The following is a 6023-nucleotide window of genomic DNA, read 5'->3' as shown; positions in this document are numbered from 1 at the left end:
CTGGGCTCTGGCAGCCTCGTTTGCCTCTGCCCCTCCCCCCCCATGCGGCCTCGGGGCAAGCTGTGCGGCGCGGCCCCATCGCCCGCCAGCCCCTGTGCGGGGTCTCTGCCCCGCTCCCCCCTCCGCGGAGGGGAGCCCCGCGCCAGCCTCCCTGTACCGGGCTGAGCCTCCTCCTCCTTCTCCTCCCCGGGGGCGGAGCTGGAGCCGCCCCTGCCCTGCCCTGCCCGGGCCGGCCCGGGGAGGCTGCCAGAGCCGCTGCCCGCACTGCTACAGCCACAGCCGGAGCCGCTGGAGCCGCGCACGCAGGTGAGCGCCCCGGGGCAGGGCCGGCTCCCTACCCCGCACGGGGCTCGGCAGGGCCCTCGGGGGTCCCCGGGTCTTCCCTCCCAGCAGCGGTGCCGCCAGCTCTCGGGATGCCGGGCGCTGGCCTTGCGGGCTGCGCTCCCGGAGTGCGAGGAGCGCGCACCTAGCCCGCTGTCGAGAAACAGCCCCCTCTGCCCATAGAAACAGGCGTAAAACAAAGAGCTACGGGAAGCGCAGCACCCCCAGGGAGAGGCTCCAGCCCCGCCGGCGACGCGAGGCGAGGCGAGGGGGCCGGCGAGGCGAGGCGAGGCGAGGCGAGGCTTGGCTCGGCTCGGTTCCGCCTGGCGCCGGGCCCGGGTCCTGGCACGTTTCCGTTCAGGGCATGAGCTTGGAGAGTTGCACGTCCCGGCTTAGGGCTGCAGACTGGATCCCGAATGGTGTCGGTTCAGGGTTGTGAACTTCATGCTCTTTTTTTTAGCAAGGGAGGAAGGGACAAACTTGGCACCCTGAGGTTGGGCAACTGGATTTTGCACGAATTGTGCTTAAAACCTAAGATCAGTTCCTCAGCGGTCCTCCAGTCACACAGGTAGAGGCAGGGTGTTTTCTCAGGCCTGCAGATTAAACCTCTGATATAGCAGTGTTGGTAAGGCCGCTTTGCCAAACGCGGCCGTAAACTTTTTAAAAACTTTGCCAGTGCCCTAGAAAGATAGTGGGCTAAATCTGTCCTTTTTGTGTTTGCTCCATGGAAAAAAACCTTGTAGCTAATATAAGATGAACTCCCCCCCAACCCAAAGCCCAGGAAGAGTATCTTTTATTTCCCCTCCAAAAGCTGATGGAGATTCACCTCAGACTTTCTAAGATAAAAATGTCTGAGGCTGAGCATGGAAAGGTTGAGCCCAAAAGAAAATATTCTGGGGAAGTCTCAATGTATTGGAAATTGTCTGGCAAATCCCTCCTGTCCTCAGTCTTTACCCTCCCCTCCCCTGCCTACCTGCACCCATGCACATATGTATGCACACAAATCCCGCCTATCCTTAGTCTTTACCCTCCCTCCCCTGCCTACCTGCACACGCACACACGTGTATGCATGCAAATCCCTTGTCCTCAGTCTTTACCCTCCCTCCCCTGCCTACCTGCACATGCACACACGTGTATGCATGCAAATCCCTTGTCCTCAGTCTTTACCCTCCCTCCCCTGCCTACCTGCACATGCACACACGTGTATGCATGCAAATCCCTTGTCCTCAGTCTTTACCCTCCCTCCCCTGCCTACCTGTGTGCACATGCATGCATGCAAGTCCCTTGACCTACACGCGCACCCGCACACAGCTGGAGCAGTGGACTGCCCTAGCTGGTGGGTTGGCGCGTTGTTTCTTGCAGTTCTTATGCCGAGTAGGTAACAGGCAGACTGGCCGTTTCTCACTTTAACATGTGTTTAGAAGGGGGAATGTGACCAGGGCAGGAAGGGGTAAAAGTGGAGTTGTGTCTGACAGTGGACTCTTACGAATGGTTCTGGTGCTTGTGAGACAGTGTTTTAAACCCTTGTCTTCTGGTGTTGTTGAAACCAAAGGGTTAATGAGACCATTTGCTGCTGTTCTGCAAACCAGCCAAAGTGAGTTCTGCTCCCACTCAGGAGTGGGCATGAAGGAAACAATCCTCGCTGGGAGACTGCTCTGCCAACGAGTAGAAAGAGAAGTTCTTTTATGCTTTGATTTGTTGAGATGGCATCTGGTAAGATCCCACATGACAACTGATGTGTATTCTTGTAGACTGCCGTGTCAGCTCACAAGATTTGCTCTTGAAAAAAGAGCCTGTACCAAGGGCAATATGAGTAAGACATGAAATATTTGGTATTTCAAGATAAAGGCAGGCATCTGCCAGGGTTGAATTTTATCTCTGTCCCCATTCACCACGTATGCATAAGGTACCACTAAAGAAGGCTTCGAAGATAACAAGCAGGTCATTTGAGTTAATGGAGTTTATATAACACCATAGGATGGGCCACAGAGCTTCAACTACAGCAGAACTGAATATGCTTAGTGCCTTGAACAAAAGCATCAAGAATTGTGGCGTGATGGAGAAAAGCAAGACAAGGAAGTTAAGCAAAAGGCAGCAAAGTATAAGATTCTGTCTAGACAGCAAGGGGTGACACACGTTTCTGTACGTGGGTCGCTGCAGGCATTCCGATAAGCACAGAAACCTAGGCCATTTTCCTATGTCAGATAGGAAATGCGGTAGAAAAATGAAAACAGTAATTGTTGCAGAAAGTTCATTCTGTATCTTCACTGTCTTCTGTGTTACGGAGAGGTAATTTTACACTTTACCTGACATGCTACATGTGGTCAGCCTTCCCGTGGTTGACTCTGGAAGCTGGACACTTGAAAAAAATACAACAAAATGCTAGGAGGTTAATCAGACCTGTGACTTCTGGGGCTGGAAAAGAATTTGGAAATCAGCCAGATCTCCATACCCACGAGTGAAGAGCTGTGCAGAAAGATGAACTTGGAAAGAGCACGAAATACATGAAATACATGATTCAAGGAAATCCTGCTTGAATACTGCTTGAAATACATGATTCAAGGAAAAGCGCTTCCTGTGGACACCTCCCCTAATCATCACTAAATGGCTCAATTCCTGCATTTTATACTATGAGACAAGATGGAAGGAAAACCAGGAAGGAGGAGGAAAATAAGCGTAGCTACATCAGAAGGATGGAGTAGTATCCACGAGAGACCATGTTTTACGGCTCTGCCATCCGACCCTCGCAGATGGTGATAGACAACCTCCAAACTGGAGGTGACTCTTGAAGAAGACAACAGCTTGCTATTGTCCCTCCAGAGCTATTGTTAAAATAACAAAACGCGGTATTCCTGTGGTGATGTGACGATCGGAGATGTTGCTTCGACCACGTAATATTAACCCAAGGGCTCTTTAATGCTAACACCGTTTAACATCAGCCAGAGCACTAGGAAATCTCTTGTCCGGAGGGCTGTTGCCAACTCCCTCAACTCTTCAGATCACAAGTTATTTGTGATCTATCCTAAGGCCCTGTGAACCCTGTGATTATGAGTCCATACTGAAATTCAGAGGTATGATTGCAGCTCACGTAGACATACTTGATCTAGTTTTAAAACTAGCTTGCTTGGTTGCTGCTAGGAGCTTAAGCATGGTACTGTAGAGCGCAGCTTGGGCTTGTTGCCTGAGTATTTACCAGGGTGTCGCGTGGATTTTGCAGCTTGTGCCGGGCTCCACACTGCCATAGCTACAAGGCACTCGGCTGGCAAGTATACCATTCGCTTGGGCTGCTCCATACAGCTATGGTCGCAGTTACATCTTTGAGTGTCCCACAGGCACATCCCCAGTGAGACCTTTCATCTCCAAATAACACAGAACATGCCCGAGAGAAGCCTGCAACCCAAAATGCGCTGGCTCAAAAAGGTGAATAAAAGACTGCAAAGCCATGACTATCATGATGTGTCTCTTATGATTCATCTTCTGAAGATCTCATGATTCTTGAGCAATTCCCAGGCAGACCTGAGTCACAGCTTGTGGCAACATGGGGTTAACAAGTACTGAAAAAAACAGAAGATCCTTTCATCTGAACAGCCGCTCAGCTCCATTATCAATAGGGGCAGTGCTTTTGGATGTCTGTCAAGAAGGGGAATTGTTCAGCTGCTTTCAGCTTTCCCTGAGGGCGTCTCTCTGGACACGAAAATGGAAAGTATGCCTGGAAGTTACCATTATTTGGAATAAAACTTGTGGGAATTCAACGTGTCATAGCTATTCCTGAATAAAACCAGTTGTGGATGTCCTGACTCCTCCAAAGAGAGCTCCTTGTTCTGGGTTAGCTTCATCCACGTAGGGATATTGCAGAATGACCCCATGCATAGACGAGCTGGGTGGCCCTAGTCCTCTGCATTTGGCATCCCTGGTTGCCTTACTGGAAGCTTATTTCTGATCGTACCTGGTTGTGGCTAGACCCCGCACTGTACGGGCCTTCAAGATAATGCACAAAAGTCTTGCATTGATGTCAGTGGGCTTTGTTTAAGGCACTATGTTGCATCTGTGTTTTCTCTGTGACCTGCATTCCTCACCCCCTCCAGTTTTGTCAGTTCAGCATGGCATGTGGCAGACAGGCTAATTCCAGCTGGATTAATGTTGGCACAGAGCAAACTCCAGCCCAGGTTGCGTGTCTAGCTGCTTTGCAACTCAGAAGTGCAGCCTCCCGCTCTGTTTCGACTTGTTGCAGAATCCTGCTCGGGCCCTGGAAGAAAAACAAGAAAACAAACAGGAGAACAAGGAGGGCTTGTGCAGACCTGGGGGGCCAGGAAGACGTCAGGACCGAAAGAGCGTTTTGCCTAAGAATAAACCAGGAGCAGGAGGGGCCATCTCGGCTTCTTCCTGTCTGTGGTTTGCCCCACAGCTGGCAGGAGACAACGTGGATAGCACTGTGTTTCTAAGCTGCAAAATGAAGGAACCCTTCTCCAGAATTATTTTTGTTACTCTTCTAAGCTCCTGGCTTCTCACTCTGGGTTGCTGTTCCTGCCTACTACCAGGAAACCTCTGTCCAGGCCTTCCAGAAGTGACTAGACGTGCTGTGTAGCATGAGGGAGTCACCTCACGCCCGTGTCCTGTCCCCTCCACCCACCCCCATGCACGGTTTTGTCTTCTCCATTTAGAGTATAGATACATTTAGGATGGGAGTTCGGTATTACTTTGGTCTCCTCTGTGCTAGAAAAATGGATCAAAGTTTGGTTCTAGTCAGCATACTAATTTTTCCCCCCCACCAGTACAGAAACCTCTGTGCTCTTGTGCACTTTTTGGTTTCCCTTGATAGACTGATACACCCCAAAAGCACAAGCTTTGGGAGGCAGAGAGGAATTGTGCGATGTCTGATGCTCTGTCAACTCCTGGAGCAGGTCCTGCCATCCCTGAGGCTATAGGAGCTGTCGCTGCTGGTGCACTACTACTAGAAAGGCATTGTGGGCCAGTGGAAAGAACACTGGGCTGGGATCAAGGAACTCGTGCCACTGACTTGCCGGTAACCTTGGGCAAGTCACCTCACTTCTTGGGGAGCCTCAGGCTAGGTACGAACAGTCAAAAAACCCAAGACTGAATTAGTTCAGTCTTTGCAGGTTAGTGTAAGCTGCACGGATTAAATTGAAACAGAAGTGAACAGACACTTACCTTTGATTCAGAAAATGCAGCTACATGGCTGCAGTGCCTCTGGCCAGAAGCCTGGGGGAACTACATTATGGCTCTCTGACTGTATTTACTTCCTCTTCCTGCTGCCCCTGAGGTCTCTGGGATTTGCAGTCCATAATCACAGCAGCAGGACTCTGCAGGGTTCTCATCACTTCCTCTTCCTGCTTCCAGGTACCTCTGGGATTTGTAGTCCACAGTTGCAGCCTGCAGGAAGTTTAAGCAGGGGAAGGGGCATTTAACCCCACTCCCTGGCCCCAGACCCCAGCTGGGGTTTGCCTGGGGGGCCAGTCTCCCCCCCACCCCCCCGCCCCGCAGACTGGGCTGCATCCCCAACCAGGCTTGTGCCACCTCCACCCCCTTGTCACCCAGCCTCACTGCTCCAGCTAGGGAGTAGAGGGGTGGGGCCAGCCCCGCTCTCTGGAGCAGACCTCACAGTCCAGCCCAGGGCTGCAAAGCATGTTGGGGTGCTACGGGACTGTGATTTAAATTGAACCAGGAAGGGGTCTGGGACAGAA

The 6023-nt window shown here is 51.7% G+C and overlaps 1 protein-coding gene across 1 annotated transcript in view; it reads left to right on the top strand.

Moving 5' to 3' along the window:
* Positions 1 to 250: 250 nt before the first annotated feature.
* LGALS3 (galectin 3) overlaps positions 251 to 6023 on the top strand; it is a 29913-nt gene continuing 24140 nt past the window's right edge. Inside the window, exon 1 of the mRNA XM_019518436.1 lies at positions 251 to 306. The gene's annotated coding sequence lies outside the window, so the exon portion shown is untranslated. The remainder of the gene's footprint in view (positions 307 to 6023) is intronic.

Source organism: Gavialis gangeticus, unplaced genomic scaffold (assembly GCF_001723915.1).
Source record: "Gavialis gangeticus isolate Ggan-Ray unplaced genomic scaffold, GavGan_comp1, whole genome shotgun sequence".
In the NCBI taxonomy this organism is placed as follows: Eukaryota; Metazoa; Chordata; order Crocodylia; family Gavialidae; genus Gavialis; species Gavialis gangeticus.
Note: the sequence above shows the minus strand (reverse complement) of the source record. Positions and strands in the feature narration are given on the sequence as shown.